We start from the raw sequence: 23,707 nt of genomic DNA, 5'->3' as shown, positions 1-23,707 counted from the left end.
GAGGCCGAGATGATCATGCCTTAGCATTTTTCTTTTGTCTTCGGGAAGGCAAAGCACCTTATTGAAACACTGCATTTCAGTTTTACGAGCAAGTGCCAGGGCCGAGAAAGGGGGCTCCTTCGGCCAGCTCATGGCCGTGATTTATTAGGCACAAACAACTACCTACAAACTTCGAAAGGTAACTAGAGAAGGGGGAAACTGGCCAACCACCAGTGCAGACATGTCGGCCAAGTGGCTTTGGAAATCTTGGTCGGACAAGTGTGCACAAAGCACAGGTACATGCAAACAGTTGAAGGAATAAACACATACAAAGATTGGATGGCAACTAGGAACATGGAAATTGGCCAATCACTTGTGCAGACAATTCAGGCAAGTGGATAGGAAAATCCTGCCATACCACATGTGCAGACAAATCGGGCAAGTGGATAGGAAAATCCTGGCAGACCACCTGTACAGTCAAATCGGGCAGGTGGCTGAGGAAATCTTGATCGGAGAAGTAGCTACTAAGCACATGTACATGCAAACATCCAAAGGAAAATAGGAAAATGGAAATTGGCCAACCACCTGTGCAGACAAATCGGGCAGGTGGATAGACAAATCCTGGCTGGACACCTGTATACTTAACACAAGTACATGCAAAGATTTGAAGGCAATTAGGAACAGGGAAATTGTCCAGCCACCTGTGTAGACAAATCAGGCAGGTGCATTGGGAAATCCTCTTCAAACAGCTCTACACTAAACACAACTACCTACAAACATCGGAAGGTAACTAGAGAAGGGGGAAACTGGGCAACCACCTGTGCAGACATGTTGGGCAAGTGGCTTTGGAAATCTTGGTCGGATAACTGTGCACTAAGCACAGATACATGCAAACATCTACAGGAATAGATACATGCAAAGATTGGAAGGCAACTATGAACATGGAAATTGGCTAGCCACCTGTGCAGACACATCGGGCAAGTGGATAACAAAATACTGGCATACCACTTGTGCAGTCAAATCGGGCAGGTGGCTGAGGAAATCTTGGTCGGAGAAGTATCTACTAAGCACATGTACAGGCAAACATCTAAAGGCAACTAGGAAAAGGGAAACTGGCCAACCACCTATACAGACAAAATCAGGCAGGTGGATAGACAAATCCTACCTGGACACCTGTATACATAACACAAGTACATGCAAAGATTTGAAGGTAATTAGGAACCGGGAAACTGTCCAGCAACCTGTGTAGACAAATCGGGCACGTGGTTAGGGAAATCCTCATCAAACAGCTCTACACTAAACACAACTACCTACAAACATCGAAAGGTAACTAGAGAAGGGATAACTGGCAAACCACCTGTGCAGACATGTCGGGCAAGTGGCTTTGGAAATCTTGGTCGGACAACTGTGCACTAAGCACAGGTACATCCAAACATCTAAAGTAATAGATACATGCAAAGATTGGAAGGCAACTATGAACAAGGAAATTGGCCAACCACCTGGGCAGACAAATTGGGCAAGTGGATAACAAAATCCTGGCATACCACCTGTGCAGTCAAATCGGGCAGGTGGCTGAGGAAATCTTGGTCGGAGAAGTATCTACTAAGCACATGTACATGCAAACATCTAAAGGCAACTAGGAAAAGCGAAACTGGCCAACCACCTGTGCAGACATATCGGGCTGGTGGATAGACAAATCCTGGCTGGACACCTGTATACATAACACAAGTACATGCGAAGATTTGAAGGCAAATAGGAATAGGGAAACTGTCCAGCCACCTTTGTAGACAAATCGGGCAGGTGGATAGGGAAATCCTCGTCAAACAACTTTACACCAAACATAACTAACTACAAACATCGGAAGGTAACTAGAGAAGGATGAAACTCGCCAACCACCTGTGCAGACATGTCGGGCAAGTGGCTTTGGAAATCTTGCTCGGACAACTGTGCACTAAGCACAGGTACATCAAAACGTCTAAAGGAATAGATACCAGCAAAGATTGGAAGGTAACTATGAACATTGAAATTGGCCAACCACCTGTGTAGACCAATTGGGCAAGTGGATAACAAAATCCTGGCAGACCACCTGTACAGTCCAATCGGGCAGGTGGCTGAGGAAATCTTGATCGAAGAAGTATCTACTAAGCACATGTACATGCAAACAGCTAAAGGAGAATACAAAAATGTAAATTGGCCAACCACTTGTGCAGACATATCGGGCAGGTGGATAGACAAATCTTGGCTGGACACCTGTATAAATAACACAAGTATATGCAAAGATTTGAAGGCAATTAGGAAAAGGGAAACTGTCCAGCCACCTTTGTAGACAAATCGGGCAGATGGATAGGGAAATCCTCGTCAAACAGCTCTACACTAAACACAACTACCTACAAACATCGGAAGGTAACTAGAGCAGGGGGAAACTGGCCAACCACCTGGGCTGACATGTCGGGCAAGTGGCTTTGGAAATCTTGGTCGAACAACAGCGCACCAAGCACAAATACATGCAAACATCTAAAGGAATAGATACATGCAAAGATTGGAAGGCAACTATGAACATGGAAATTGCACAACCACTTGTGCAGACAAATCGGCCAAGAGAACAAAAAATCCTGGGCGACCACCTGTGCAGTCAAATCGGCCAGGTGGCTGAGGAAATCTTGGTCGGAGAAGTATCTACTAAGCACATGTACATGCAAACATCTAAAGGCAACTAGTTAAAGGGAAACTGAACAACCACTTGTGCAGACAAAATCGGGCAGGTATATTGACAAATCCTGGCTGGACACCTGTATGCATAACACAAGTACATGCAATGATTTGAAGGCAATTAGAAACAGGGAAACTGTCCAGCCACCTGTGTAGACAAATCGGGCAGGTGGATATGTAAATCCTCATCAAACAACTCTACACTAAACACAACTACCTACAAACATCGGAAGATAACTAGAGAAGGGGGAAACTCGCCAACCACCTGTACACACATGTCGGGCAAGTGGCTCTGGAAATCTTGGTCGGACAACTGTGCACTAAGCACAGGTACATCCAAACATCTAAAGGAATAGAGATATGCAAAGATTGGAAGGCAACTATGAACATGGAAATTGGCCAACTACCTGTGCACACAAATCGGGCAAGTGCATAACAAAATCCTGGCAGACCACCTGTGCAGTCAAATCGGGCAAGTGGCTGAGGAAATCTTGGTCGGAGAAGTATCTAATAAGCACATGTACATGCATACATCTAAAGCCAACACGGAAAAGGGAAACTAACCAACCACCTGTGCAGACAAAATCGGGCAGGTGGATAGACAAATCCTGGCTGGACACCTGTATACATAACACAAGTACCTACAAACATCGGGCAGGTGGATAGGAAAATCCTCGTCAAACAGCTCTACAATCAACACAAGTACCTACAAACATCGGAAGGTAACTAGAGAAGGGGGAAACTGGCCAACCACCTGTGCAGACATGTCGGGCAAGTGGCTTTGGTAATCTTGGTTGGACAACTGTGCACTAAGCACAGGTACATCCAAACATCTAAAGAAATAGATACATGCAAGGATTGGAAGGCAACTATGAAAATGGAAATTGGACAACCCCCTGTGCAGACAAATCGAGCAAGTGGATAACAAAATCCTGGCAGACCACCTGTGCAGTCAAATCGGGCAGGTTGATGAGGAAATCTTGGTCGGAGAAGTATCTACTAAGCACATGTACATGCAAACATCCAAAGGAAAATAGGAAAATGGAAATTGGCCAACCACCTATGCAGACAAATCGGGCAGGTGGATAGACAAATCCTGGCTGGACACGTGTTTACCTAACACAAGTACATGCAAAGATTTGAAGGCAATTACGAACAGGGAAATTGTCCAGCCACCTGTGTAGACAAATCGGGCAGGTGCATAGGGAAATCCTCATCAAACAGCTCTACACTAAACCCAACTACCTACAAACATCGGAAGGTAACTAGAGAAGTGGGAAACTGGCCAACAACCTGTGCAGGCATGTTGGGCAAGTGGCTTTGGAAATCTTGGTTGGACAACTGTGCACTAAGCACAGGTACATCCAAACATCTAAAGGAATAGATACATGCAAAGATTGGAGGGCAACTTTGAACATGGAAATTGGCTAGCCACCTATGCAGACAAATCGGGCAAGTGGATAACAAAATACTGGCAGACCACTTGTGCAGTCAGATCGGGGAGGTGGATAGACAAATCGGGGAGGTGCAAAGATTTGAAGGCAATTAGGAACAGGGAAACTGTCCAGCCACCTGTGTAGACAAATCGGGCAGGTGGATAGGGAAATCCTCGTCAAACAGCTTTACACTAAACATAACTACCTACAAACAACGGAGGTAACAAGAGAAGGGGGACACTAGCAAACCATCTGTGCAGACCTATCGGGCAAGGGGCTTTGGAAATCTAGGTCGGACAACTGTGCACTAAGCACAGGTACATCCAAACATCTAAATGAATAGATACATGCACAGATTGGAAGGCAACTATAAACAAGGAAGTTGGCCAACCACCTGGGCAAACAAATCGGGCAAGTAGATAACAAAATCCTGGCATAACACCTGTGCAGTAAAATCGGGCAAGTGGCTGAGGAAATCTTGGTCGGAGAAGTATCTACTAAGCACATGTATAGGCAAACATCATAAGGCAACTAGGAAAAGGAAAACTGGCCAACCACCTGTGCAGTCATATCGGGCAGGTGGATAGACAAATCCTGGCTGGACACCTGTACACATAACACAAGTACATGCAAAGATTTGAAGGCAATTAGGAACAGGGAAACTGTCCAGCCACCTGTGTAGACAAATCGGGCAGGTGGATAGGGAAATCCTCGTCGAACAGCTCTACACTAAACACAACTACCTTCAAACTTCGGAAGGTAGCTAGAGAAGGGGGAAACTGGCCAACCACCTGTGCAGACATGTCGGGCAAGTGGCTTTTGAAATCCTGGTCAGACAACTGTGCACTAAGTACAGGTACATCCAAACGTCTAAAGGAATAGATACACGCAAGGATTGGAAGGCAACTATGGACATGGAAATTGGCCAACCACTTGTGCAGACAAATCGGGCAGGTGGCTGAGGAAATCATGGTCGGAGAAGTATCAACTAAGCACATGTACATGCAAACATCTAAAGGCAACTAGGAAAAGGGAAACTGACCAACCACCTGTGCAGACAAAATCAGGCAGGTGGATAGACAAATCCTGGCTGGACACGTGTATAGATAACACAAGTACATGCAAAGATTTGAGGGCAATTAGGAACAGGGAAACTGTCCAGCCACCTGTGTAGACAAATCGGGCAGGTGGATAGGGAAATCCTCGTCAAACAGCTCTACACTAAACACAACTACCTACAAACATCGGAAGGTAACTAGATGGGGGAAACTGGCCAACCACCTGTGCAGACATGTCGGGCAAGTGGCTTTCCAAATCTTGGTCGGACAACTGTGCGCTAAGCACAGATACATGCAAACATCTAAAGGAATAGATACACGCAAAGATTGGAAGGCAACTATGTATGTGGAAATTGCCCAACCGCTTGTGCATACTAATCGGGCAAGTGAACAACAAAATCCTGGCAGACCACCCGTGCAGTCAAATCGGGCAGGTGGCTGAGGAAATCTTGGTCGGAGAAGTATCTACTAAGCACATGTACATGCAAACATCTAAAGGCAACTAGGAAAAGGGAAACTGACCAACCACCTGTGCACACAAATTCGGGCAGGTGGATAGACAAATCCTGGCTGGACACCTGTATACATAACACAAGTACATGCAAAGATTCGAAGGCAATTAGGAACAGGGAAACTGTTCAGCCACCTGTGTAGACAAATCGGGCATGTCAATAGGGAAATCCTCATCAAATAGCTCTACACTAAACACAACTACCTACAAACATCGGAAGGAAACTAGAGAAGGGGGAAACTGGTCAACCACCTGTGCAGACATGTCAGGCAGGTGGCTTTGGAAATCTTGGTCGGCCAACTGTGAACTAAGCACAGGTACATCCAAACATTTAAAGGAATAGATACATGCAAAGATTGGAAGGCAACTATGAACATGGAAATTGGCCAACCACCTGTGCAGACAAATCGGGCAAGTGAATAACAAATTCCAGGCAGACCACCTGTGCAGTCAAATCGGGAAGGTGGCTGAGGAAATCTTGGTCGGAGAAGTATCTACTAAGCACATGTACATGTAAACATTTAAAGGCAACTAGGAAAAGGGAAACCGACCAGCCACCTGTGCAGACAAAATCGGGCAGGTGGATAGACAAATCCTGACTGGACACCTGTATACATAACACAAGTACATGGAAAGATTTGAAGTCAATTAGGAACAGGGAAACTGTCCATCCACCTGTGTAGACAAATCGGGCAGGTGGATAGGAAAATCCTCGTCAAACAGCTCTACAATCAACACAAGTACCTACAAACATCGGAAGGTAACTAGAGAAGGGGGAAACTGGCCAACCACCTGTGCAGACATGTCGGGCAAGTGGCTTTGGAAATCTTGGTTGGGCAACTGTGCACTAAGCACAGGTACATCCAAACATCTAAAAAAATAGATACATGCAAGGGTTGGAAGGCAACTATGAAAATGGAAATTGGACAACCCCGTGCAGACAAATCGAGCAAGTGGATATCAAAATCCTGGCAGACCACCTGTGCAATCAAATCGGGCAGGTTGCTGAGGAAATCTTGGTCGGAGAAGTATCTACTATGCACATGTATATGCAGACATCTAAAGGCAACTAGGAAAAGGGAAACTGGCCAACCACCTATGCAATCATATCGGGCAGGTGGAGAGACAAATCCTGGCTGGACACCTGTATAGATAACCCAAGTACATGCAAAGATTTGAAGGCAAATAGGAATTGGGAAACTGTCCAGCCACCTTTGTAGACAAATCGGGCAGGTGGATAGGGAAATTCTCGTCAAATAACTCTACAGCAAACACAACCAGCTACAAACTTCAGAAGGTAACTAGAGAAGGGGGAAACTCGCCAACCACCTGTGCAGACATGTCGGGCAAGTGGCTTTAGAAATCTTGGTCGGACAGCTGTGCACTAAGCACAGATATATGTAAACATCTAAAGGAATAGATACATGCAAAGATTGGAAGGCAACTATGAACAAGGAAATTGGCCAACCACCATGGTAGACAAATCGGGCAAGTGGATAACAAAATCCTGGCGGACCACCTGTGCAGTCAAATCGGGCAGGTGGCTGAGGAAATCTTAGTCGGAGAAGTATCTACTAAGCACATGTATATGCAAACATCTAAAGGCAACTAGGAAAAGGGAAACTGTCCAACCACCTGTGCAGTCATACAGGGCAGGTTGAGAGACAAATCCTGGCTGGACACCTGTATACATAACACAAGTACATGCAAAGAATTGAAGGCAAATAGGAATAGGGAAACTGTCCAGCTACCTTTGTAGACAAATCGGGAAGGTGGATAGGGAAATCCTCGTCAAACAACTCTACACTAAACACAACCACCTACAAACTTCGGAAGGTAACTAGAGAAGGGGGAAACTCGCCAACGGGTGCAGACATGTCGGGCAAGTGGCTTTGGAAATCTTGGTCGGACAACTGTGTACTAAGCACAGATACATGCAAACATCTAAAGGAATAGATACATGCAAAGATTGCAAGGCAACTATGAACATGGAAATTGCCCAACTACTTGTGCACACAAATCTGGCAAGTGAACAACAAAATCCTGGCACACCACCTGTGCAGTCAAATCGGGCAGGTGGCTGAGGAAATCTTGGTCGAAGAAGTATCTACTAAGCACAAGTACATGCAAACATCTAAAGGCAACTAGGAAAAGGGAAATTGACCAACCACCTGTGCAGACAAAATCGGGCAGGTGGAGAGACAAATCCTGGCTGGACACCTGTATACATAACAGAAATACATGCAAAGATTTGAAGGCAATTAGGAACAAGGAAACTGTCTAGCCACCTGTGTAGACAAATCAGGCAAGTGGATATGGAAATCCTCGTCAAACGGCTCTACACTAAACACAACCACCTACAAACATCGGAAGGTAACTAGCGAAGGGTGAAACTGGCCAACCACCTGTGCAGACATATCGGGCAAGTGGCTCTGAAAATCTTGGTCGGACAACTGTGCACTAAGCACAGATACATGCAAACATCTAAAGGAATAGATACATGCAAAGATTGGAGGGCAACTATGTATGTGGAAATTGCCCAACCGCTTGTGCAGACTAATCGGGCAAGTGAACAACAAAATCCTGGCAGACCACCCGTGCAGTCAAATCGGGCAGGTGGCTGAGGAAATCTTGGTCGGAGAAGTATCCACTAAGCACATGTACATGCAAACATCTAAAGGCAACTAGGAAAAGGGAAACTGACCAACCACTTGTGCAGACAAATTCGGGCAGGTGGGTAGACAAATCCTGGCTGGACACCTACATACATAACACAAGTACATGCAAAGATTCGAAGGAAATTAGGAACAGGGAAACTGTTCAGCCACCTGTGTAGACAAATCGGGCATCTGGATAGGGAAATCCTCGTCAAATAGCTCTACACTAAACACAACTACCTACAAACATCGAAAGGTAACTAGAGAAGGGGGAAACTGGCCAACCATCTGTGCAGACATGTCGGGCAATTGGCTTTGGAAATCTTGGTCGGACAACTGTGCACTAAGCACAGGTACATCCAAACATCTAAAGGAATAGATACATGCAAGGATTGGACGGCAACTATGAAAATGGAAATTGGCCAACCACCAGTGCAGACAAATCGGGCAAGTGGATAACAAAATCCTGGCAGACCACCTATGCAGTCAAATCGGGCAGGTGGCTGAGGAAATCTTGGTCGGAGAAGAATCTACTACGCACATGTACATGCAAACATCTAAAGGCAACTAGGAAAAGGGACACTGACCAACCACATGTGCAGACAAAATCGGGCAGGTGGATAGAGAAATCCTTGCTGGACACCTGTATAAATAACACAAGTACATGCAAAGATTTGAAGGCGATTAGGAACAGGGAAACTGTCCAGCCACCTGTGTAGACAAATCGGGCAGGTGGATAGGGAAATCCTCGTCAAACAGCTCTACACTAAACACAACTACCTACAAATATCGGAAGGTAACCAGATAAGGGGGAAACTGGCCAACCACCTGTGCAGACATGTCGGGCAAGTGGCTTTGGAAATCTTGGTCGGACAACTGTGAACTAAGCACAGGTACATCCAAACATCTAAAGAAATAGATACATGCAAAGATTGGAAGGCAACTCTGAACAAGGAAATTGGCCAACCACCAGGGTAGACAAATCGGGCAAGTGGATAACAAAATCCTGGCGGACCACCTATGCAGTCAAATCGGGCAGGTGGCTGAGGAAATCTTGGTCGGAGAAGTATCTACTAAACACATGTATATGCAAACATCTAAAGGCAACTAGGAAAAGGGAAACTCGCCAACCACCTGTGCAGACATGTCGGGCAAGTGGCTTTGGAAATCTTGGTCGGACAACTGTGCACTAAGCACATATACATGCAAACATCTAAAGGAGTAGATACATGCAAAGATTGCAAGGCAACTATGAACATGGAAATTGCCCAACTACTTGTGCACACAAATCTGGCAAGTGAACAACAAAATCCTAGGAGACCACCTGTGCAGTCAAATCGGGCAGGTGGCTGAGGAAATCTTGGTCGGAGAAGTATCTACTAAGCACATGTACATGCAAACATCTAAAGGCAACTAGGAAAAGGGAAATTGACCAACCACCTGTGCAGACAAAATCAGGCAAGTGGAGAGGCAAGTACATGCAAAGATTTGAAGGCAATTAGGAACAGGGAAACTGTCCAGCCACCTGTGTAGGCAAATCAGGCAAGTGGATATGGAAATCCTCGTCAAACGACTCTACAGTAAACACAACCACCTACAAACATCGGAAGGTAACTAGCGAAGGGTGAAACTGGCCAACCACCTGTGCAGACATGTCGGGCAAGTGGCTCTGGAAATCTTGGTCGGACAACTGTGCACTAAGCACAGATACATGCAAACATCTAAAGGAATAGATACATGCAAAGATTGGAGGGCAACTATGAACGTGGAAATTGGCTAGCCACCTATGGAGACAAATCGGGCAAGTGGATTACAAAACACTGGCAGACCACTTGTGCAGTCAAATCGGGGAGGTGGATAGACAAATCGGGGCGGTGAAAAGATTTAAAGGCAATTAGGAACAGGGAAACTGTCCAGCCACCTTTGTAGACAAATCGGGAATGTGGATAGGGAAATCCTCGTCAAACAACTCTACACTAAACACAACCACCTACAAACTTCGGAAGGTAACTACAAAAGGGGGAAACTCGCCAACCACCTGTGCAGACATGTCGGGCAAGTGGCTTTGGAAATCTTGGTCGGACAACTGTGCACTAAGCACAGGTACATGCAAACATCTAAAGGAATAGATACACGCAAAGAATGGAAGGCAACTATGAACATGGAAATTGCCCAACCACTTATGCAGACAAATCGGGCAAGTGAACAACAAAATCCTGGCAGACCACCTATGCAGTCAAATCGGGCAGGTGGCTGAGGAAATCATGGTCGGAGAAGTATCTACTAAGCACATGTATACATAACACAAGTTAATGCAAAGATTTGAAGGCAATTAGGAACAGGGAAACTGTCCAGCCACCTGTGTAGACAAATCGGGCAAGTGGACATGGAAATCCTCGTCAAACGGCTCTACACTAAACACAACCACCTACAAACATCGGAAGGTAACTAGAGAAGGGGGAAACTGGCCAACCACCTGTGCAGACAGGTCGGGCAACTGGCTTTGGAAATCTTGGTCGGACAACTGTGCACTAAGCACAGGTACATCCAAACATCTAAAGGAATAGATACATGCAAAGATTGGAATGCAATTATGCACATGGAAATTGCCCAACCAATTGAGCAAACAAATCGTGCAAGTGGATAACAAAATCCTGGCGGACCACCTATGCAGTCAAATCGGGCAGGTGGCTGAGGAAATCTTGGACGGAGAAGTATCTACTAAACACATGTATATGCAAACATCTAAAGGCAACTAGGAAAAGGGAAACTCGCCAACCACCTGTGCAGACATGTCGGGCAAGTGGCTTTGGAAATCTTGGTCGAACAACTGTGCACTAAGCACAGGTACATCCAAACATCTAAAGGAATAGATACATGCAAAGATTGGAAGGCAACTATGAAAATGGAAATAGGCCAACCACCTGTGCAGACAAATCGGGCAAGTGGATAACAAAATCCTGGCAGACCACCTGTGCAGTCAAATCGGGCAGGTGGCTGAGGATATCTTGGTCGAAGAAGTATCTACTAAGCACATGTACATGCAAACATCTAAAGGCAACTAGGAAAAGGGAAACTGACCAACCACCTGTGCAGACAAAATCGGGCAAGTGGATAGACAAATCCTGGCTGGAAACCGGTATACATAGCACAAGTACATGCAAAGATTTGAAGGCGATTAGGAACACAGGGAAACTGTCCAGCCACCTGTGTAGACAAATCGGGCAGGTAGATAAGGAAATCCTCGTCAAACAGCTCAACACTAAACACAACTACCTACAAACATCGGACGGTAACTAGAGAAGGGGGAAACTGGCCAACCACTTGTGCAGACATGTCGGGCAAGTGGCTTTGGAAATCTTGGTCGGACAACTGTGCACTAAGCACAGGTACATCGAAACATCTAAAGGAATAGATACATGCAAAAATTGGAAGGCAACTATGAAAATGAAAATTGGCCAACCACCTATGTAGACAAATCGGGCAAGTGGATAACAAAATCCTGGCAGACCACCTGTGCAGTGAAATCGGGCAGGTGGCTGATGAAATCTTGGTCGGAGAAGTATCTACTAAGCACATGTACATGTAAACATCTAACGGCAACCAGGAAAAGGGAAACTGACCAACCACCTGTGCAGACAAAATCGGGCAAGTGGATAGACAAATCCTGGCTGGACACCTGTATACAGAACACAAGTACATGCAAAGATTTGAAGTCAATTAGGAACTGGGTTACTATCCAGCCACCTGTGTAGATAAATCGGGCAGGTGGATAAGGAAATCCCCGTCAAACAGCTCTACACTAAACACAACTACCTACAAACATCGGAAGGTAACTAGAGAAGGGGGAAACTGGCCAACCACCTGTGCAGACATGTCGGGCAAGTGGCTTTGTAAATCTTGGTCGGACAACTGTGCACTAAGCACAGGTACATCCAAACATCTAAGGAAATAGATACATGGAAGGATTGGATGGCAACTATGAAAACGGAAATTGGCCAACCCCCTTTGCAGACAAATCTAGGAAGTGGATAACAAAATCCAGGCAGACCACCTGTGCAACCAAATCGGCCAGGTGGCTAAGGAAATCTTGGTCGGAGAAGTATCTACTAAGCACATGTACATGCAAACATCTAAAGGGAACTAGGAAAAGGGACACTGACCAACCACTTGTGCAGACAATATCGGGCAGGTGGATAGACAAATCCTGGCTGGACACCTGTATACATAACATAAGTACATGCAAAGTTTGAAGGCAATTAATAACAGGGAAACTGTCCAGCCACCTGTGTAGACAAATCGGGTAGGTGGATAGGGAAATCCTCGCCAAACAGCTCTACACTAAACACAACTACCTACAAACATCGGAAGGTAACTAGAGAAGGGGGAAACTGGCCAACCACCTGTGCAGACATGTCGGGCAAGTGGCTTTGGAAATCTTGGTCGGACAACGTTGCACTAAGCACAGGTACATCCAAACATCTAAAGGAATAGATACGTGCAAAGATTGGAAGGCAACTATGAAAATGGAAATTGGCCAACCACCTGTGCAGACAAATCGGGCAAGTGGATAACAAAATCCTGGCAGACCACCTGTGCAGTCAAATCGGGCAGGTGGCTGAGGAAATCTTGGTCGGAGAAGTATCTACTACGCACATGTACATGCAAACATCTAAAGGCAACTAGGAAAAGGGACACTGACCAACCACCTGTGCAGACAAAATCGGGCAGGTGGATAGACAAATCCTGGCTGGACACCTGTATACATAACACAAGTACATGCAAAGATTTGAAGGCAATTAGGAACAGGGAAACTGTCCAGCCACCTGTGTAGACAAATCGGGTAGGTGGATAGGGAAATCCTCGTCAAACAGCTCTACACTAAACACAACTACCTACAAACATCGGAAGGTAACTAGAGAAGGGGGAAACTGGCCAACCACCTGTGCAGACATGTCGGGCAAGTGGCTTTGGAAATCTTGGTCGGACAACTGTGAACTAAGCACAGGTACATCCAAACATCTAAAGGAATAGATACATGCAAATATTGGAAGTCAACTATGAACATTGAATTTGCCCAACTACCTATGCAGACAAATCGAGCAAGTGGATAACAAAATCCTGGCAGACCACCTGTGCAGTCAAATCGGGCAGGTGGCTGAGGAAATCTTGGTCGGAGAAGTATCTACTAAGCACATGTACATGTAAACATCTAACGGCAACTAGGAAAAGGGAAACTGACCAACCACCTGTGCAGACAAAATCGAGCAAGTGGATAGACAAATCCTGGCTGGACACCTGTATACATAACACAAGTACATGCAAAGATTTGAAGGCAATTAGGAACAGGGAAACTGTTCAGCCACCTGTGTAGACAAATCGGGCCGGTGAATAGGGAAATCCTCGTCAAACAGCTCTACACTAAACACAATTTCCTGCAAACATCGAAAGGGAACTAGAGAAGGGGGAAACTGGCCAACCACCTGTGCAGACATGTCGGGCAAGTGGCTTTGAAAATCTTGGTCGAACAACTGTGCACTAAGCACAGGTACATCCAAACATCTAAAGGAATAGATACATGCAAAGATTGGAAGGCAACTATGAAAATGGAAATTGGCCAACCACCTGTGCAGACAAATCGGGCAAGTGGATAACAAAACCCTGGCAGACCACCTGTGCTGTCAAATCGGGCAGGTGGCTGAGGAAATCTTGGTCGGAGAAGTATCTACTAAGCACATGTACATGCAAACATCTAAAGGCAACTAGGAAAAAGGAAACTGACCAACCACCTGTGCAGACAAAATCGGGCAAGTGGATAGACAAATCCTGGCTGGACACCTGTATATATAACACAAGTATATGCGAAGATTTAAAGGCAATTAGGAACAGGAAAACCGTCCAGCCACCTGTGTAGACAAATCGGGCAGGTGGATAGGGAAATCCTCGTCAAACAGCTCTACACTAAACACAACTACCTACAAACGTCGGAAGGTAACTAGAGAAGGGGGAAACTGGCCAACCACCTGTGCAGACATGTCGGGCAAGTGGCTTTGGAAATCTTTGTCGGACAATTGTGCACTAAGCACAGGTGCATCCAAACATCTAAAGGAATAGATACATACTAAGATTGGAAGGCAACTATGAAAATGGAAATTGGCCAACCACCTGTGCAGACAAATCGGGCAAGTGGATAACAAAACCCTGGCAGACCACCTGTGCTGTTAAATCGGGCAGGTGGCTGAGGAAATCTTGGTCGAAGAAGTATCTACTAAGCACATGTACATGCAAACATCTGAAGGCAACTAGGAAAAAGGAAACTGACCAACCACCTGTGCAGACAAAATCGGGCAAGTGGATAGACAAATCCTGGCTGGACACCTGTATATATAACACAAGTATATGCGAAGATTTGAAGGCAATTAGGAACAGGAAAACCGTCCAGCCACCTGTGTAGACAAATCGGGCAGGTGGATAGGGAAATCCTCGTCAAACAGCTCTACACTAAACACAACTACCTACAAACGTCGGAAGGTAACTAGAGAAGGGGGAAACTGGCCAACCACCTGTGCAGACATGTCGGGCAAGTGGCTTTGGAAATCTTTGTCGGACAACTGTGCACTAAGCACAGGTGCATCCAAACATCTAAAGGAATAGATACATGCTAAGATTGGAAGGCAACTAGGAACACTGAAATTGGCCAACCACCTGTGCAGACAAGTCGGGCAAGTGGATAGGAAAATCCTGGCAGACTACCTGTGCAATCAAATCGGGCAAGTGGATAGGAAAATCCCGGCAGACCACCTTTGCACTCAAATCGGGCTGGTGGCTGAGGAAATCTTGGTCGGAGAAGTATCTACTAAGCACATGTATATGTAAACATCTAAAGGCAACTAGGAAATGGGAAACTGGCCAACCACCTGTGTGACAAATCGGGCAGGTGGCTGGGTTAATCCTTTTGCTAAACCACAAGTACAGACAAACATCTGAGGGAAAGTAGGAATGAGGGGAACTGGCTAACCACATGTGCACACAAATCAGACAGGTGGTAGGGGAAATCCTGGTCTGACACCTTTATACTTAACACAGTTACATGCAAACATCTAAAGGCAACTGGTGAAGGGGGAAACTGGCTAACCATTTGTGTAGAAAAATATAGCATGTGGGTAGAGAAATCCTGACCGGACACTTGTATACTAAACAAAGGTACATGCAAACATTTTAAGGCAACTAAGGAAGGGGTAAATTAGACAACCAAGAGTAAAAGTTGTTCTCCTTGTTAGAGACCTGTATACTAAACACAACTACAGGCAATCATCTTAAGACTAATTAATAAGAGTACATCCTAAGAAGTCTTACGAAGGGTGCACATAACGTACAAGTCTACAAAATCACTAACTTATCTAATACCAACTAACAGGACCCGCCCCGAATCCCCCTCTTGTTATTCATGATGAACCCGGTGCATGTCCTACACTTGGCAGGTCTTCTACAAAGAAAACACAATTAAATCTCCCAACCATTCAGCATGTACAATCTATAAACCACACCAAAGAACAAAAGTTTCAATGGACCTCGGGCCCTTTTACACGACATAAATCACTCATCAAACATAATAGAGCATGAAACCTGCATAATAACATAGATAAGTTATCAAGATCCGTTCTGTCAAATTAAACATACTACTAAAAGCCTAACTTGGTGGCTGCACCTAGATCGACTATAGGTTGCCTACGTACCCTTTCCATAGGATCAAGCCACTCGTAGTTCTTATAAAAAGCTTCAGCACAAAAAAACCAAACCAATCCTCTGATCAATCGATAAGCTAACAACTAGTTCAGACATTCTTAAGCACTAGAAAACATTCTCTTCGAAATAAATTAAATAAAACTATCACAAAACTAAATAGGTAGAACACGAGCTCAAACTAAAACAACAATATTCTTAAAAACCAAATTCATACCTACATAACACCCAAAACCTTACTTAAATAAGGCATGAATTGAATAATAATCAAACAAAACTTTGGAGGCATTTCATATCGTAAATCAAAACATCATACTCAAATCACAAAGCCTTAAGCGTCTCAAAACAATTCTCATTAAAACAAGAATACAAAATATAGATATAAAAACAAACAACCCACTAAATAAGTCCAAAGAGTTTGGCTACGAACTGATGGCCAATCATCGTCCGATCGTGCATCATCGTCCGATCGCACAATCGGACGATCAACAACCCTAACCCTAGAATAGTCGATCCGGAAGATTCAAACCTCCAATTCTAGATTTGTAAGTTCCTACACACTCCAAACGACACAGGGAACAAAATATCAGAAGCTAGGACCGATCCAACGGTCGGATCCGTCCAGATCAATCAATGCCTAATAGGCGAAACTTCGTTCGCCTATCAAACGACGAAATCTCACCAATCCAAGTTTATCGTCGTGCATCGAACGATGTAGGGACAATTACAAAGCAAAGTGGGGCACCACTAAGCAGTTCACTCACCTTCAGTAGCGATTGGTGGCTTGAGGAGTGGCCAGATTGGCACAAGCAGTATACCACTAGCATAAGCTCTTCAAGGAGAACAAATTTTACTCTTGGGCCCTGGCCAAAAAGTGATAGGAGCTTCTCAAGCTCGTGGCACCGACGACAACCACTAACGACATCGACTAACTTAAGGGAAATGTACAGGGAGGAGAGGCGCACCTTTTCCAAGAGGAATCATGGCAAAAAGCCCAAAATTCTCCGTCAACTGTAGATAAACAGCCATATAAGCAACATTAAGACAAGTTATCGATTCCTTAAATTGGTTCAATGATCAGTTATCCACATTCAATTCATGAAGATGTTGGGATCATACAGATAATTTTAGGAAGCCAAACCCACATTTAAAAGATGAAAACTATAATGCACAGAATCAATGCTTATTCACATGAATCACGCATACATAAATAGCTAGTTATGTAGTCCAAGAGATCATAATCTGCAAGATATTGAACAGGAAATGTTTGACCAACATAAGAAAACCATCAAAAGAAACAATTTTGGTAATTTGCATTTCTCCACTAGTCTTTCATCCTTCTCCAGTCCCAACTATAATCGAAATTCATTTCAAGGAAATTTCCCCCAGATCCATACTGTGATACAAAAGTACGACTTACATTATTTGATTGCAGGTACCATAGAGATCTGAGCCTATATAGGTTTCCAGCTCCTATTCATCTTTGTAAACTATAGAAACATTCTGTAAGTATGAAATGGACTTTATTTAGCTTAAGCCATGAAAGACCTTGTGAAAGAAATGAAAGGACACAATGTGAAACCCGTTATTTCAGTTTCTAATTTATACAAGCAACTAACAAAGCCATGCTTAAATGTGATGAAGTGGAAATAAAAACCTCAGAACTTTGCAACTAATACATACAGTTAAAAGGAAGGGGCAGAATAGTGCACTAATGAATTATATTAGCCCCAAAATCATACTCTAAAGATGAAGCCTCCCCATGCAAATGGACACCATTTAAGAAAATCAAAGGGTCCCAACAGCAACAGCTGTCTTCGCTCATGTGAAGAATGTAGTCATTAAAAATGACAGCATAATTGCACTTAGTCCAAAGAAGAAGTGAATGAACACCACTTTCTTATCACTCTACTTGAAATGATTATCCATGGTACAAACCGTAATAATCGCAGAAGAAACTACAAACTGCAGAAGAAATCAAACTACAAAAAAAAAACCCCCCCACAGAATATTGTTAGGGATGACAAGCACTGAAAAGTCCAACGTTATATTTTCTACTCTTATTCAAATAGAACTTGATCTAGATTACCACCAACGCAACATAACCTATCAATAGACCATCTCCTTCAAACCAAATGGACTCAAATTTCAGAAAAACGAATTAAACATAGCCTCTCCCTCTTCTTGTCTAGTGTACCTAATTATATTCATGATCTAACCTAACACACAATACCTACGGTACATTAACACTACGTTGCTTTATCAATCAGAGGAGACACTTCTTTTCTTGCAAGTTGATCAATGCTGAGACTCAATCATTGTTCAACAGTGCACATACTAGAGCCATGCAACAATAGTTATCCTACAAAGCCAAAGAACTGAAAGTTTGAAGTATATTTCAAAAATCCTCCAACAAAAACAAGAGCATGCAATGGTGGCAATAATTATTTAAATAATAAATTTATAATATAACAAAATTATAAAAAATGAGGTTAAATTGATTGAATTCTTGCTGAGACTTCTTCATAAATTAAGCAAAAATACAAAAGAACAAAGAACCAACCTGCAAATTATATGCAATAAACCATGAGAGATGGAGTATCCCATCCTCCACCCCCGTCATATAAAGACCTTCTCTTATCTTCTGTTCCTGAAACATTATGAATAAAAAAACAAGTTGCAGTCAGGAACATAAAGGATGACAAACAAATTACTCTCGTCCATAACATTAACCAAGAAGAAAAAAAAACATAAAGAAATAAACAGAAACCATGAGGTGAATAAGGTAAATCTTGAGCTTTATTTCAAGTAAAATATAATAACAATTAGCAAACCTTCTCAAACACAGAATAGCTGATCAATCTAGAAATTGGGTAGAGAAATCCCAAAATATACCTGCTCATCCACGTTCCAGAACAACCAAACAGAAAATGTCAATATATTAATGCTAAGAAATATTGATTGTGATCTGAAGATTACAACATGAACAATACAAAAATCGAAAAGCAAAAGAAATAAAAAATTCAAGAGATACATACAATACAGCCATGACACTTTTTATGATGGACTGGAACTCATCATCAGTGTATTCACGAGTTGGAAATGGGACTATTTGAATGTTTGACAGACCATAACTCGTCCATGGCACATTAAGAGAGGAAGGTTAGCCAGAGGGCAAAGATGAAGGAAGTTCTATATTTTTGGTGTCAGATTGTTGGGGCACAAAAATTATAAAGGAATCCAGAACTTGCTGGAACTGCAATAGCATAAAGGCATAAGAAGAATGGACACACATTTCACAAATATACATGCAGTTTCACCCACAATTTTATTGAAGATAAGGGGCTTATCAAGACAGAATCAGAAAATATTTTGTGAAACAAAAAAAAAAATTGTGACAATATTTAACAAGGATGAAAGTTAGAAGTTGCACTATTGTTTAATAACAATCATTAAACTTATTAAAGGTCAATACATCAAGTTTCAGAATCATTGAAGATTGGTCTATAAGTGGATATCGTATTAACATTTGAATCATTCACCATTACAACAAATTTATGAGTCACACTATGAAACATTGAGAGAGTGTCTGAGAATGGACAAGCAACAACAATATCAGACGCCAGTATTGGTATAAATAAACCCTATCCGACCAACATGAGTAAGCCCTATGTTTGGGAAAAAAAAATATCATACTTGGCACCAAACTTTGAGTATGACACAAACTACACTTGGCTCAAAATTATGATTCTTTTGGAACAACATATAGAAAGACTCTAAAAAATATACCACGTACTAACAATTTATGCGTTACTAGAGACAACATGTGATATTATTTCTATTGTGGGATTTACATACCAAAATTTTAAAAACCAATATTCTGTAAGGGATATTTTTTTTCCCACCGGCATATAGATGAATGAGTTGAGGAAGAAGCCAGGAAAAAAGACTGTCTATGTCTGTGCCACTAATCAATTGGATTTTCAACTTAACATTCAGATTCAGAAAACCATCACCAATGATCTACTTAAACGAACGTTAAAAAACAATTATTAAATTACTTTTAACTAGAACCTGAATTGCATAAAAAGAACTAATAATCCAAACCCAACTTTTTGTATAGACAAATTTTGGGAACACAACGGGAGAACAGAAAGCTTTTTAGAAAATATAAATATAATTATGACAAAGCTCCATACATCAACTAAAGTAACAAATGAAAGTAAGATATCAAAAATCAATAAGTGGCGAAGGTACGAAGCAACCATACAGTTAAGAAACCGCTGAAGCTGTATTGCATTGTTGGTACTGTATTTTCTCCCAGTTCCAAGTCATTAAGTTAGGGACCATTTGTGTCCATGATGGATTTAACGTCAGGAAATCTTGAGAAAGCCCATGTGATTGAGACGTATGCTATAATCAAAAAATTGGGGACCTTGGTCATGAAATACTACTGCTCCTTTGATTTTTGGATTCGAGCAATTCCTAAACAAATAGCTCAGTTTATTCAGTGACACAGCTAAATTTAATAATGTGACTTCTCATAGAATCAAACAGACTTGCGTTGTTCAAAAAATAGCCATCCAGTGATCACACAATGGCCATCACATAAAATACAGTATAGTAAGAATTTTAAACTATAAGCATAAGTCACAGATAACTACTTTAAAAAAATAAATTAAACAATTATAAAATATAAAATAAAAACAAAAGCAAAACACATTTTAATTTGTAAAGTAATTAGAGTGTGCAGATATTAGAACATACCATAACCAATGTAATATCTCCAGCACAGTTATCCACACTATGATAAACATTTAATTGGTGCAGGTATGATAGTTGGCTCCTTTTTTTTTCAAAAATCACGCATGCATGATTAGACCTCACATTCAATTCATGAAGACGTGTGGATCATACAGATAATATCACAAAAGCCAAAGCCACATTTAAAAAGATGAAAACTATAATGCACTGAATCAATGCTTCACGCGAATCAAGCATACATGAATAGCAACAGTCATGTAGTCCAAGAGATCACTAATCAGCAAAATATTAGGCAGGAAACGTTTGACCAGTACTAGAAAACCATCAAAAGAAACAATTTTGGTAATTTGCATTTCTCCACTAGTCTTTCATACTTCTCCAATTCCAACTATAATCGAAATTCATTTCAAGGAAATTTCCCTCAGATCCATACTGTGATACAAAAGTACGACTTACATTATTTGATTGCAGGTACCATAGAGATCTGAGCCTATATAGGTTTCCAGCTCCTGTTCATCTTTGTAAACTCTAGAAACATTCTGTAAGTATGAAATGGACTTTATTTAGCTTGAGCAATGAAAACCCTTGTGAAGGAAATGAAAAGACACATTGTGAAACCTATTTCATTTTCTAATTTATACAAGCAAATTCCAAGTAACAAAGCCATGCTTGAATGTGATGAAGAGAACCATATGGGAATACAAAGCTCAGAACTTTGCAACTAATACGTACAGTTAAAAGGAAGTGGCAGAAAATAAGATTTTTCTAATAAGAACATATACTACACTTGTTCTTAACCAAAAGGCCGAGAAAGTGCGAGAAAGCCAAGAACTTAACCCTAAATTTTTTTTTTATTAGGAAAAAGACAACAACAAAAAAAACAGAGCCTAATTGACCAAGTGTCCCCCACAATAGTGCACTAATGAATTATGTTTGCCCCAAAATCATAATCTAAAGATGAAGCCTCCCCATGCAAATGGACACCATTTAAGAAAATCAAAGCAGGATGGTAACGTTAACAAAACATCTTCTTTTTCAATAGTTTGCTAGAATGAAGACAATACACTCTTGATATCTAATTGAGGGTAACTGGAGTCCCACACCAATATCATCCATTCTATGTAGGGTGCTTAACAAATCTCATATGTAACAAAGACTTCAATGCTTTTAAAAACAAATTTCAAAATACAGAAGAGGTGAGCTCAGATGTGCTAAAGAAAAAGAATGTGCCTAGCATGTGCATGAACACACAACTACATACCAAAAATAACAAAATCAGGCGATAGATAAGAATGGGCACCTTCAAGAGGGGAAATTTAACCGATATTATGTTAATCATTGACCTTGTTTCTTCGGTGTCTGGTGCAAAAGCCAGAAACTCTTCCTTATTCAACAGTAATTCCAAAACTTGTTCAACGTTCGGTGATATTCCTTTGCCCACTTCCACAAACGTCCCTTTCCAGATATACCTGGTCAAGTCTCATTAAACTTAGCACCAATACTTCTCACAAAATGAGAAATTCCACACATAAAAACCTTGCCCAAATCCATGTCGGGTTTTAATTTCATTTGTTTCCTTATTTCCTTCAAATTTATTAAGTATTGGGAGAATATTGCCCAAAGCGAAACATCCTTAAAATATGTAGTACCAAATCAAGTAAAAACCACACACACACCCTGCCATCCACACACGCACACTATATTACAAACATAAATGAAACACAAAAATTAGCCAGACTTTGTCGCCACTTACGGCTGCTATGGGTGAATCTGAGTATCACTGCAAGAAAATCATAAAGAAGTTTCAGATTGGTTTCATCAACTTTTTCTTCACAAAAGTGAAGAAAAAATAAATAAATAAGAAAATTATTTTAATTTGAAACAATTATGAATAACACCTAACGAGAAACTGCCACTTAAAAACCAAAATCCAAAAGGAAGACAATAAGTTTTCATTTTTACTTTTACAATTAAAATGAAGGCACAAACAAACAACTACAACGACAATGAAGCAACTTGCTACAAGAACAAAGACAACGACAATAACTACAAGTCGACAACAACAGCCACAGCAGCAGCACCAGAGCTTGATCCCAACTTTTCGTTAAAGTCACATGCTATCATAACAATCCTAATTACCTATACCCTTGAGAGGATCAAACTCAAAATCTGGCGCTGGCGAAACTCAAAATCGCCGGTCGCCACCTCTGTCAAAATGTCAAGTACGATGAGAGGATCAAACTTTATACCTGGGTCGACGGTTGATGGTGGCCGGATTTTCCGAAATCTCACCGGAAAAGCTTCGGTGGCTGTGAAAAATATCCAGCTTCGATTCTCCGTCACCGGTGGACCAATGAGGGGGCTCTTTGGTGGATTAGCTTCCTTCGAGGGCGGGGATCAAAACCTAATAGGTGGCAACGGCAACCGCCACCGAAAATAGCTCGAAATCGGCGGCTATTTCTGGGATTTCTTTCGAACGAGCCACCGTTTTCCACTGCGGTAGGATGGGCTTAATTTTGATAGAATAGGTAGAGGAAAAGCAGGGGAACATTTTGGGACAAAAACGGCGGCCATTGCTGCTCGGACGGGGGAGAGACGCCGGCGAGCGTTGAGGGAAAATCAGAGCGAGAGATATAGAAAGGTGGGGCCCGGGCGCTGGGAGTGTGACGTCTAGGAGTGACATTTAAACCAAAATTTTCGTTTTTGGTTGGAAATTAAACCAAATTTTTCTAAAATGTCGAAATTGCCGTTGAACTTTTTTAAATCACAACTCTTTCATTATAACTTGGATTTTTTGCATTACCCCCTAAACGAGTTGCATATTGTCCATTTAGCCCTTTAATAATTTTT

At 42.3% G+C, this 23,707-nt stretch overlaps 1 long non-coding RNA gene and 1 pseudogene across 3 annotated transcripts; both read right to left on the bottom strand.

Annotated features, from left to right (window-relative positions):
• Positions 1 to 784: 784 nt before the first annotated feature.
• LOC110763511 (uncharacterized) lies at positions 785 to 23,571 on the bottom strand. Of its 3 annotated transcripts, none has more exons than XR_015825705.1 (10): positions 23,107 to 23,571; positions 22,611 to 22,637; positions 22,158 to 22,326; positions 21,314 to 21,396; positions 20,364 to 20,578; positions 18,928 to 18,988; positions 18,657 to 18,743; positions 17,514 to 17,596; positions 17,059 to 17,104; positions 785 to 16,956 (listed from the first exon to the last, which is right to left on the bottom strand). It is a non-coding gene; the product is annotated as an uncharacterized LOC110763511 (long non-coding RNA). The 3 variants fall into 3 exon arrangements; XR_015825706.1 differs by lacking the exon at positions 17,514 to 17,596 and having other exon boundaries at positions 785 to 16,646; positions 16,858 to 16,956; XR_002527738.2 differs by lacking the exon at positions 17,514 to 17,596.
• LOC148293135 (U2 spliceosomal RNA) lies at positions 21,493 to 21,674 on the bottom strand (annotated as a pseudogene).
• Positions 23,572 to 23,707: the final 136 nt, after the last annotated feature.

Source organism: Prunus avium, chromosome 7 (genome assembly GCF_965620075.1).
Source record: "Prunus avium chromosome 7, drPruAviu1.hap1.1, whole genome shotgun sequence".
NCBI classification, from domain to species: domain Eukaryota; kingdom Viridiplantae; phylum Streptophyta; class Magnoliopsida; order Rosales; family Rosaceae; genus Prunus; species Prunus avium.
This window is presented reverse-complemented; position numbering and strand designations above follow the sequence as displayed.